Source organism: Mirounga leonina, unplaced genomic scaffold (assembly GCF_011800145.1).
Source record: "Mirounga leonina isolate KUSES-001 unplaced genomic scaffold, KU_Mleo_1.0 Mir_95, whole genome shotgun sequence".
Lineage (NCBI taxonomy): Eukaryota > Metazoa > Chordata > Mammalia > Carnivora > Phocidae > Mirounga > Mirounga leonina.
This window is the reverse complement of record NW_023270865.1, coordinates 24,787,902-24,800,906: the sequence shown is the minus strand read 5'-3', so window position 1 is coordinate 24,800,906 and position 13,005 is coordinate 24,787,902. Positions and strand designations below refer to the sequence as shown.

The window sequence follows — 13,005 nt, the reverse complement described above, 5'->3', positions numbered from 1 at the left end:
AACTTGTGTGATTTATCAGTCTTTTTATTTCTTTTAGATTCAAGTAATAGCTGCAAAATTTTTTCCCCACTCCAGGTTATGAAGGTATTTGCTTCTTTTTTCTTCTAGTATTTACATTGTTTCATTTCACATTTCAGTCCCTGATCCATTTGGACCTTTATTTAGAAGTATAATAAGAAGTATGGGACGCCTGGGTGGCTCAGTTGGTTAAGCGACTGCCTTCGGCTCAGGTCATGATCCTGGAGTTCCGGGATCAAGTCCCACATCGGGCTCCCTGCTCGGCAGGGAGTCTGCTTCTTCCTCTGACCCTCCCCCCTCTCATGCTCTCTCTCTATCTCATTCTCTCTCAAATAAACAAATAAAATCTTTAAAAAAAAAAAAGTATAATATGAAGTATGGATACAGTTTTCTTTTTCTAAATGGCTATCCAGTTGTCCTAATACTATTAATTAAAATACACGTCTTTCCATCTTACACTGATTTGAGATTACAGTTTTATCATATATTAGATTTCAATATATTCTTGGGTCTCTTCTGGATTTTATTCTTTTGGTCTGTTTGTTCATGTGTTGGTATCCTATCATTTAATTTCGAGAGGCTTTAAATCTGTTTTACTATCTAGTAGGGCAGTTTCATTTCTGTTCCTCATATATTGCTCTCTCCGCCTCCCCAGTTTTCCTGGTTATTCTTTTGTATTTATCTTTATGAACTTTATTTTTAACTTCTGTAGCTCTAGATAAAAACAAAACTTGTTATTTGTATTAGGATGATATTAAATTTGTAAGTTAGGAAGAACTGATAACATTATAATGTTGTTTCTGTATCTAAGAGTGAGATGTTTTCCATATTCCAGGTCTGTTTTTAAGTCTTGCAGGGAAGTTTTTTTTTTTTTTTTTATTCTTATGTTAATCCCCATACATTACATCATTAGTTTTAGATGAAGTGTTCCATGATTCATTGTTTGTGCACAACACCCAGTGCTCCATGCAGAATGTGCCCTCCTCAATACCCACCACCAGGCTAACCCATCCTCCCACCCCCCTCCCCTCTAGAACCCTCAGTTTGTTTTTCAGAGTCCATCGTCTCTCATGGTTCGTCTACCCCTCCGATTTCCCCCACTTCATTCTTCCCCTCCCGCTACCTTCTTCTTCTTCTTCTTTTTTTTTTTAACATATATTGCATTATTTGTTTCAGAGTTACAGATCTGAGATTCAACAGTCTTCTTGCAGGGAAGTTTTAAGCTTTCTTTGTACAAGTTTGCCTAGATATTTTCTTTTTTTGGTTAAGATTGTAAATGAGGTCTTTGAAATTATATATTTTTTTATTTCCTTTTTATTGTTTGTATATGGCAGTTATTGATGTTTGTCAATTTTATAGTCCTGGTTCTTTTCTAAATTTTCTTATTGTATAGTAATTTTTCCATTTATACTCTTCAGTTTTTTGGGGTATCCTTTTTTTTTTTTTGGTATCTAGTTATGTCACCTGCAAACATAGATAGTTTCCCAGTTTTTCTGTCTCTTTTTGTTTATTCTTGTCTAATCTTTGAAGTCTCTCTTTACTTGAATTCACAGTCCTCTTGATCAGTTTAGTTATTTTTGCTAAGAACTTTTTCAGCCTTAATTCTTTCAGAATAAAAGTTCTTTAAGATTTCAGAAGTAGTTTCATATACAAGGTGTGTTAGTTGTCTTTTTGGTAACTGCTTTATTGAAATAGAATTCACATGCCATATAATTCACCCACTTAAAGTGTACAGTTCAGGGTTTTTGGCATGTTCACAGGGTTGTGCAGCAGTCACTACAGTCAGTTTTAGAACAGTTTCATTACCCCCAAAGGAAACTCAGACCCTTGGGCCATCACCTCCCTTTATCCCTGTCTCTCCAATACTAGGGGCCCCTATGTTAGTTACCTTATACTCTGTAACAAAATTTAGCAGCTTGGAACAAGGAATGGATTTTATCTCAGTTTTCTGTGGATCAGGAATCTGCGCATTGCTTAACTGAGAGCCTCTGGCTCAAAATCTTTCATGAGATTGCAGATAAGTTGTTGGGCAGAGAGAGCTTCAGTTTCATATGAAGGCTCAACTGGAGGAGGATTCTGTTTCTTGGGGGTTGTTGGACTAAGAGCCTTAGCTTTCCCGGCGTGTGTGTATAGGACAGCTCAAAACATGGCAGCTGGCAGAGCAAGGTGGGAGGCCCAAGAAGGAAGCCCACAGTGTGTTTGTAACTAACCTCTGCAGTGACATACCATGGTATTTGTTGTACTCTGTCAGAAGCAAGTCCAGCCTATGTTCACAAGGAGGGGATTACATAAGGATATGGATACCAAGAGGCAGGAGTTATTGGGGCTATCGTAGAGGCTTTTTCTGTACAAGGATGGGATAACTAATTTTTTGTTTTCTGGCTTTTTTCTTTTTTTAAAGATTTTATTTATTTGAGAGAGAGAGCAAGAGTGATAGAGCATGAGTGAGCACAAGTGGGATGGGGGTGAGCACAGGGGGGGAGGGGGAAGGGGGACAGGCAGACTCTGCATTGAGTGTGGAGCCGGGCACAGGGCTCGATCCCATGACCCTGAGATAATGACCTGAGTCTAAATCAGGAGTTGGACACTTAACCAACTGAGCCACCCAGGCACCCCTATTTTTTGACTTTTTAACCCATATTCTTTCTAATGATAGGCTACTTTTTGTAGGGCTCATTAGTTACCTCAGCATAGCGGATGTGTGGTTGTTAGGAAACAGTGGTGATCTTCAGATTGCTGTGTACTCCAGGTCCTGTCAACCTGAGAGTCTAATTTGAATTCTTAAAATCTAAATGTAGTACAACTTGCCATGACTCTGTAACTTACCAGTGTGGCAGGATATTCCCAAATTTTCTTACCAGTTTGACATTAAGAAGATCACATTGTTAAATGAAAACTCAAAACTTTTCTTGTCCTCTTCTAGACTATGTATTACAGTGCCAAACACCAGTTTCCAGGTACCTCATTATAAATGCTTATCTGTCCTGAGATACATTAACTTTATTCTTCAGACAGTTCTTTATATGTTAATAAAGAGTTTTTAAGGGGCGCCTGGGTGGCTCAGTCGGTTAAGTGCCCACCTTCAGCTCAGGTCATCATCTCGGTGCTGGGATCAAGCCCCACATCAGGCTCCCTGCTCATCAGGGAGTCTGCTTCTCCCTCTGCCCCTCCACCCTGCTCATGCTCTCTCTCTCTCTCTCAAATATTAAATATAATCTTTAAAAAAAAATAAAGGGTTTTTTGAATACCCTTGATGATTGACTTGCAAATGCTTTTTTGGAAATTGACAGGATCATGTATCTGGTTTTGCCCTAAGTCACAAAGCCCCTTAGGGAATTCTTAATTGGTTAGAATCATACATGTAGAATGCTTGAAGTCTGTCTCTTTCATTGTGTAGATGAGAAAATGGAGACAGAGAGAGGATATTAAATGACCCGCTTCAAATCCTGTAAAAGTTTGCCTTATGGTCCGGGCTGGTGTTCAGGTTTCTCACATCTGGTGGTCCAGCCTGGTTCTTCCTATGTCTCAATGACACTCTTTGTATAATGATTTTTATTACCTAATTCTATTTCTTGTTATGGGTTTATTCTGATTTTTATTTCTTCTTCAGTTGGTTTTGGTAATTTGTGTTTTTCCAGGAATTTGAACATTTCATCTAAGTTGTCTAATTTATTGGCATACAGTTGTTCATAGTGTTCCCTTGTAGCCCTTTAAATTTCTGTAGGTTTGGAAGTGATGTCTCTGCTTTTAGTTTTGACTTTGGTAATTTGCATATCTCTTTCCTCTCTCTGCCTTTCTTCCTCTCCTCCCTTCCCAGTTTTAACCTTGATTTTTTTTTTTTTTTTTTGAAGAAATAACTTTTGGCTTCATGGGTCCCCTACTTCCCATTTTTGTATTTTGCATTTCGTTGGTTTCTGTACTAATCTTTATTATTTCCTTCACTTTGATTGATTTGGATTTAGTTTGTTCTTTTTCTAGTTTCTTAAGGTGGGAGATTAGGTTGTTGATTTGAGATATGTAATAGAGATGTAAATTTCTTTCTAAACACTAGTTTAGCTGCATCCCATAGATTTTGATATTTTGTGTTTTTATTTTAATTGAGTTCAAAATAGTTCCTCATTTTTTTTGGTGATTTCTTTGACCAGTGGATTATTTAGAAGTCGTAGATTAATTTCCAAATGGAGATTTCCCAGATTTCATTCTGTTGATTTCTAATTTAATTCCCTTGGAGTAAAACATACTTCATATGATTTCAGTCCTTTTAAGTTCATTTTTTTTATGGGCTACCATATGGTCCATCTTGGAAAATATTCCAGGTGTGCTTGAAAATCATGTATATTTTACTGTTGTTTGTTGGAGAGTTTTATAAATGCCATTTAAGTTAATGTGGTTGATAGTGTTGTTCAGTTTTGTATCTTTGTTTTTTTTGTCTAGTTCTATCAGTTATTGTCAGCGTAGTCAATTACTGTTACTGTATTGTTTATTTCTCGTGTCAGTTTTTTTTTTTTTTTTAAAGATTTTATTTATTTATTTGACAGAGAGAGAGATAGGGAGAGAGGGAACACAAGCAGGGGGAGTGGGAGAGGGAGAAGCAGGCCTCCCGCGGAACAGGGAGCCCGATGCGGGCTCGATCCCAGAACCCTGGGATCCTGACCTGAGCTGAAGGCAGACGCTTAACGACTGAGCCACCCAGGCACCCCGCTCTTGTCAGTTTTTGCTTCATGTATTTTGGGATTCTCTTGTTAGGTATGTATATGCTTGTTTATAATTGTTCTATCTTCCTGATGGTTAACTTCTTTATCATATGAAAATGTCCCCCTTGTTTCTCTTAATTTTCTTTACTCTGAAGTGTACTTTGTCTTTTAACAAAGCTGTTCCAGTTTTCTTTTGATTCATGTCTGCATGTTCTTTTCATTCTTGTAAACCTATTTGTGTTTTGGAATTTAAACTATCTTTTGTAAACAGCATATGGTTAGGTCTTTTATCCAGTCTTAACAGTCTTTTATCTTTTTTTTGTTATTCATTTATTTTTAGATTTTGTTAATTTATTTGAGAGAGAGAGCAAGAGAGATCACAGAGGGAGAGGGAGAAGCAGACCCATTGCTGAGTCGAGAGCCGGATATGGGGCTCAATCCTAGGACCCTGAGACCATGACCTGAGCGGAAGGCAGATGCTCAACTGACTGAGCCACCTAGGCACCCTATCTTTTTTAAAAAGATTTATTTATTTGAGAGAGTGTGTGCGCACATGTGCTTGAGTGGGGAGAGGGGCAGGGGGAGAGAATCCTCAAGCAGACCCCCACCGAGTGCAGAGCCTGCTGCACTCCATCCCACAGCCTGTGAGACCATGACCTGAGTGGAAACCAAGAGTCTGATGTTCAACTGACTGAGCCACCCAGGGGCCTCAACAGTCTTTTACCTTTTTTTTTTTTTAAAGATTTTATTTATGTATCTGAGAGAGAGAGAGAGTGTGTGTGTGTGTGTGTGCGCGCGCGCGTGCGCGCACGCGCTGTGCAGGGGGTGGGGGGAGGGGTACAAGGGGGAGAGGGAGAGAGAATCTGAAGCGGACTGTGTGCTGAGCACGGAGCCTGACTCGGGGCTCCATCTTACCACCATGAAATCATGCCCAGATTCAGACACTTAAGAGTCAGACACTTAACCGACTGAGCCACTCAGGCACCCCAATCTTTTATCTTTGATTGGAGTATTTAACTATTCACAATTATATAATTATTGGTAGAGTTCGATTTACACCAGCCACTATGCTTTTTGTTTTTTATGTCAAATAATTCTTTTGGTTCCTCTGTTCCTCCTTTACTGCCTTCTTTTGTATTAAATAGAAAATTACAATTATACCATTTAAATTTTCTCCCTTCTTCCATATTCGTTTTTTTTCTCAGTAGTTTCCTTAGAAATTACAACATGTCTTTATCACATTCTTGGTGCAAATTAATACTCATTTAATTCCAGCAAGTTATAGAAACTTCAATATAGCTTTATTTACTCTCCCTTCTTTTGTGCATTATTGTCAGAAATATTACAAATTTATGTTATAACCCCAACAGTAGTGTTTTATACTTATTTTTTATGCAACTTGTGCTTTTAAATAAGTTTTTAAAAGGAAAAAGAAAATACAGTTTTTTATTTATTTTTATTTTTTTATTCTATTCAGTTAGCCAGCATATAGTACATCATAAGTTTTTGATGTAGTGTTCAGTGATTCATTAGTTGGGTATAACACCCAGTGCTCATCACATCATGTGCCCTCAATATCCATCACCCGGTTACCCCATCCCCCCAGTCCCCTCCCTTCTGTAACCTCAGTTTGGTTCCCGGAGTCCAGAGTCTCCTCATGGTTTGTCTCCCTCTCTGATTTCTTTCCCTTCAGTTTTCCCTCCCTTCCCCTCTGGTCCTCTGTGCTAGTCCTTATGTTCCACAAATGAGTGAAACCATATGATAATTGACTTTCTCTGCTTGACTTATTTCACTTAGCATAATCCCCTCCAGTTCCACCCATGTCGATGCGAATGGTGGGTATTCATCCTTTCTGATGGCTGAGTAATATTCCATTGTATATTTGACCCACATCTTCTTTATCTATTCATCTGTTGAAGGACATCTTGGCTCCTTCCACAGTTTGGCTATTATGGACATTGCTGCTGTGAACATTGGGGTGCAGGTGCCCCTTCTTTTCACTACATCTGTATCTTTGGGGTAAATACCTGGTAGTGCAATCACTGGGTCATAGGGTAGCTCTGTTCTTAACATCTTGAGGAACCTTCATACTGTTTTCCAGAGTGGCTGCACCAGTTTGTATTCCCACCAGCAGTGTATTTCTCCACATCCTCGCCAACACATGTTGATTCCTGTCTTGTTAATTTTGGCCAGTCTCACTGGTATGAGGTGGTATCTCATTGTGGTTTTGATTTGTATTTCCCTGATGGCAAGTACAGTTTCTTAAGTTTACTTTTGTATCTTTCTTTCTTCTATATGGATTTGAAATACCATCTGACTTTCAGCAGCAGAACTTCCTCTAGTTAATTTCTTATCAGGTTGATCTGCTAGCAACAGATTCATTTTTTGTTTCACATTCACTTTTGAAGGATAATTTTGCTGAGTATAAATTCTTGGTTGATAATATTTTTTCTTTCAGCACTTCAAGTATGTTATCTCAGTGCCTGCTAGTTTCCAGTCTTCAGAGTTTGCAGTGAGAAGTTAACTGGTAATTGTATTGTTCTCTTATATGTGAGAAGTTGTTTTGTCATGCTGCCTTCAAGATTTTTCTCAACAGTTTGACTGTGATGTGTCTAGGTTTGATGATCTCTTTGTGTTTATCCAGTTTGGAGTTTGTTGAGCATCTGGATCTTAGATGAATATTTTCCCAGTTTGGGAAATTTTCAGCTGTTACTTTTTCTGCTTTCTCCTCTCTTTTTGAGACTCCTTTTACTCCTATTCTGGCAGTTTTGAAGACTGTAATCTCTGGCTTTCCTCATTTTCTTTCTCTTTTCTTCTTTTTTAATTGAAGTATACTTGACATCTCACTTTCTTCTTTTTTCTTGCTGTTCTTCAAATTCAAGTTCCTTGATTCTCTTTCATTTCAAATCTCTTGAGCTCTTCCAGTGAACTTTTCATTTCAGTTATTAATTTTAACTACAGAATTTTTATCTCTTTCCTGAGAATTCTGTATTTGATGAATCATTTTCTTAATGAGTCATTGTCATTCTTTAATTCTTTAAATATGATTTCCTTTAGTTCTTATTGGTTGCTTAGAATGTCCCTCAAATTGAATTTGTCTGTTTTGTAAATAGTTTTTTAGTGTGTGTATTTTTTTTTTAAGTGTGTGTGTGTTTTTTACTTTCGTAAGGTTGGGGATATCAGGATTTAATTTACTTCTTTTTTTTTCTTCTGATTTTATTTTTTTATTATGTTAATCACCATACATTACATCATCATTAGTTTTTGATGTAGTGTTCCATGATTCATTTTTTGCGTATAACACCCAGTGCTCTATTCAGTAAGTGACATCTTTAATACCCATCACCAGGCTAACCCATCCCCCCATCCCCCTCCCCTCTAGAACCCTCAGTTTGTTTCTCAGAGTCCATAGTCTCTCATGGTTCATCTCCCCCTCTGATTTCTGCCCCCTTCATTTTTCCCTTCCTGCTATCTTTTTTTTTTTTTTTAAACATATAATGTATTATTTGTTTCAGAGGTACAGGTCTGTGATTCAACAGTCTTACACAATTCACAGCGCTCACCATAGCACATATCCTCCCCAATGTCTATCACCCAGCCACCCCATCCCTCCCACCCCCCACCATTCCAGCAACCCTCAGTTTGTTTCCTGAGATTAAGAATTTCTCATATCAGTGGGGTCATATGATACATGTGTTTCTCTGATTGACTTATTTCGTTCAGCATAATACCCTCCAGTTCCACCCACGTCTTTGCAAATGGCAAGATTTCATTCCTTTTGATGGCCGCATAATGTTCCATTGTATATATTAATTAGATGAGATTAATTGGAATGTAGCACTTAAATTGTAAGTGGCATTTGTTTGATTAATAAGTCCTAATTTGCTTTCTTACAAATGATAAAATGGGTGGATTGGACTGCTGTTTATTTATGAAATAAGCAGATGCCCTTATTGTCATAAACAGACTAGTTAAGTGCATGCAAATTTGAATTTTTTAGCCATGCATAATATTTGTTGGTCTATGTAAATCTTTTAGTTGTAGTTTCTGTACTTAGAGACCTTTGTCAGATACATAATGTCAATTCATTAAATTCCTTTTAGCTTTATTAGAAGTTACTTGCGGGTGCCTGGGTGGCTCAGTCAGTTAGGCGTCTTCCTTTGGCTCGGGTCATGATCCCAGGGTCCTGGGATCGAGTCCTGCATTGGGCTGCTTCTCCCTCTGCCTCTCTGTCTCTCTCTCTGTCTCTCATGAATGGGTAAATAAATTCTTAAAAAAAAAATTAAAGTTACTTCCTTGCTAGAACAAAAATCCCTTCAAGGAGATGCAAGTGTTCAGGAGTACAGCCCAAACACATAGGAAAGGTTCTGTTGTTAGGATGCTATTCTGTATGTGTGTTTGTCTCTCTATGTCTGTTTCTGTATGTCTTGGTTTGCCTCAGTGCTGTGTGTTCTCTCATTTCTGTTCTGCGTCTCTCTTCTGTTTTCCTTTCCGTTTATCTTCATTGTCAGACTGTGTTTGAACAAAATGGCCGGTGGCATCGCAAGCCACTAATCAGTTAGAACTCATATGCTAGTGCCCATCAGCCTCTGTGTCCCCAAGTTAGATTGCCAGGAGGGAAACTTTGATTTGCCCATCCTGGTCCAAGTAGATGTGACAGGGCACAGTTGTGTCTTTCTGTAGAATCTGAAGATGAGGGCAAAGTTTCAAAATAGGGTATGTGAACCAAGAGTGGTTCAACTAGTACAACTTCACTAGTACAACTTTTGGATTGGGTTTGGTAGTAAACACCAAATGTTTTGGTAACCTGATATTTTCTTTCGCTGAGGAAAGTCTGTTTAGAAACTAAAAACATTGATCACACCAGAATTCAACATTATACAGAAGATAGATGCTTAACTGACTGAGCCACGCACGTGCCCCTGTGGGGTCGATTCTTAACATAAAGCTTCTCATTAAGCACTTCTGGAGCTTGTAACTCAAATGGTGAGAACTCAGTGTTTGCATTTTTAGGGGCCCAATAAAACACCCTTTTCCCCCATTCAGATTGAGCCACTTGAGAGAAATAAAGGGAATCAGGCAAATAGAGATCCAAATAAGTATCATCTTATCACTGAGAAGAAGCTGTGTTGGAGGTTGTTGCTTAGACATGTAGCAGTGTTGGGCTTTTTATAGTCTCTTTCCCTTAAATGTCAACCTTGGAAGTGCCCACCAAGGGAAGAATTGTGTCTGCAGAGCATGTCCCCAAGGCCATTGCCTCATTTGTTATTGTACCATTCATTTTTTCTGAATGGCATACTATATGATAAAGATAATTTATCTCAGTTTATGTTCCACAGCCTCAGGAGGTCTGCCCTAAAGTTTGGCCATTTGTCTGAGTGAGTCTGTGATGCCAGGGACTCTGAACAACAAAAGATTAATTGAAGCAGAACTCTGTAATTAATTAATTTAGCTGGCATCTCATTGGGAAAGTTTCTACTTACCTGGTTATTATTTGTTGTTATTCAAGTAGAGGTGCTTTGAATTAGTTTCCAGGGCCCTTGGAGTCCTTGTCTCTTGTGTTCTTTTCTAAGTTTTGTTGGAAGCCTTGTGAGCTGCACATGGTATCTTTAAATGTGCCTGTTTTTGATTTTCTAGCATCCCCGCTCCATCAGTATGATCATATTGGGGTCTTAATGCATCCTCTATTCTTGTATGTCCCCTCTTGTTTTGGACCCATGAACCTAATGAAGTCACGTTTCTCTGGATTTTGTGGGAACATCTCTGCTTGGAATATCTCTGCCTCTCCCATCCTTGTGTTTGAAAATACTGGAACTGATTTCTGATCACAAACTTGTAGGGTCCCAAAATAGTTTTCTTGTGGTCTTCTAACCCCCGGTGGTTTCTTCTGCAGCGCGTGGGGGACGTCCTCAAGGTCCGATGGCTGCTAGTATTCTTAGTGCAGCTGCTGCTGCTTCATAAGTAAGTGGATAGTCTGGCCAGTGTGGTCCTCCCTTAATGTGACCCTGAGCTTTGAGTACCTATCCTTAGACCAACCACAGGCATGAAGATACTCCATTGCTGGCGGTAGAATCTCAAACCCATTTAGGGATCTGAAATAATCACTGACTTCTAAGTGCAAGAGTGTGTGGTATCACTGAATACATAATCATTATTGGGGCTTCTTTACCTTCTCACAACATGGTTGCAGATGTGCAGAGTTGTGCCGTTTTAGCCAAATCATAAACTGCTTTATATTGCCAGGTCTTCCTCACCTGTTTTAACTATTATTCTTAATGTGCCTGGCTTGCTCTGCTTAACAGAAATTTTTCTGTAAATGTTTATGGGTGCACAAACTCAGCATGCCCTGAGTATATAACCATCCTACCTGGATTACGGGTTCTTGTAATTTGTTTCAGGGGGTAATGGTTTGAGGACAGAATCCTTTGGGCAGTGGTTGTTACTGACCTGCCCTTACAAAATCTTTTTCCAAGGTAGGTAGGTTAGATTGGTGGCATGCCTGGATATGGTTATGCAGTCTTGTTACCAAGTTTTCAGTACTCCAAGTAACTGACAGGTTGGACCCTAATTCATCACTACACTGCTCTGGAGTATGGGGTCTATGCCACATCTGTCTTCTCTCCTCCATGGGTTTAGGTTAACTCAGTAGCTGTAATATGACATTTCCTTTAAGGTACCATCTTACTTTGAACTGCATCCCAATTTTAGAGATACTTAACTTTTTTCCCCCCAGTTTTATTGAGAAAAATGGACAAATACATCGCTGTGTAAATTTAAGGTGTAGAGCATGATGGTTTGATTTACAAATATTGTGAAATGCTTACCAAAGTAGATTTAGTTAATATTCATCATCCATATATTATAAGCTTTTAAAATGTATGTTTGGGGATGGTTGAGGTGTAGTTTTAAGATTAGCACTAGAGATGAAAGATTAAAGGGCTCCTTAGCATTTGTAACTGAGTAATTTTGTCACCACTGCTGGTCTGTCGTACATGTGTTGGGGCATGAATTCACTGCAGAATCTTGCTGGTCTACGTCACGGCCAGATTCACTTGACTTTTGTACAATCTACTGCTTTTCCTCTAATATACTTAATTTCAGGGGTGGCATTGTCATCTGATCCAGTTATACCATTCAAATATTTAGAATTAATCTTGCCCTTTTTAGTATTCCTCCTCTCTCTCCCCTCCCCCAGCCTGGTTAATTCCTGATCAGTTTTGCTACAGAACTGTCCATGCTCATTTGTCAGCTTTCCCCTGTGAATTTAATTCTGTTTAAGTATGTCTTTTAGTGGTACTGCCCCAAAGCTATTCACTTAAATGCAGATCTTTAAAGTCTGTTACTAAAGACTCCGTTTTGCTAACCTCTCTGGGTATACCATAACCTTGGGAGCAGTTGAGGTTGAGACATAATATTTCATCCTCTGCTAGCAAATGTGAGTTTTTCAGTACTGTTCATCCGGAATTTCCAGGCTTGTAGACAGAGACAGGGTGTGGTACTGTCCACATGCATTACTGCTTCACGAGGTGTGTTCTGTTGTTTACAGTTTGTAAAGGCTTACCTGGGAGCTTAAGCTCCATGTCCAGGTCAGTAGAAGCCAGATATCTGTAACTTTGATTTCATGTGGAATCCATTCCCAGGCTTCGCAGGACTTAAGTTGGCATGGATACACAGACCATGGATTTTACCTAACCTCTGTAACTTACTGGTCTCACTAACCATGTCGCTAAACCTCTGACAGTCTTATTTTAAAAGATTTTATTTATCTGAGAGGGTGAGAGAGCACAAGCAGGGGAAGGGGCAGAGGGAGAGGGAGAAGCAGGTTCCCCGTGGCAGTCTTATTTTAATCAGACCCCTACCATTTATTAAGTTTAAAAGTATTCTCTCAAATCCAGTCAGTTTTTGCTTCCCCTGCCTCATATTTAAATTGGCCTCTTTAAACCGATATTTTGTTTGTTCCTTTGTGGCTCCCTTAATCTAGATTCTCACTTTCCCAAAGCCTTTTCCCTCAGGAGTGGTAGTTTCATTAGGCTAATTTAAGTCCCTGTGTCAATAGTGGAATCCCATGGACCTTGATGGTTGGTCAGTTATCTTCTGATACACAGGGTGACCACTGTGACCTGGCAAAGTACCAAGATTGACCTTGAGATAATGACAGAATCAAGGGGCTAGGTTCCCCCCCCCCACCCCCAATCCTAGGCCATCCGTTCTTCGGAGAATGTTCTTCACAGGATCAATTAGCCTGCTCTCTCTCCTACCAAGATTATATGTTACCTTGTTCTGAGAACCCAAG

General features: G+C 39.1%; 1 protein-coding gene across 1 annotated transcript in view; it reads left to right on the top strand.

The window, feature by feature from the left end:
* GOLPH3 (golgi phosphoprotein 3) overlaps positions 1–13,005 on the top strand; it is a 58,513-nt gene that overhangs the window by 28,867 nt on the left and 16,641 nt on the right. The window lies entirely within an intron of this gene.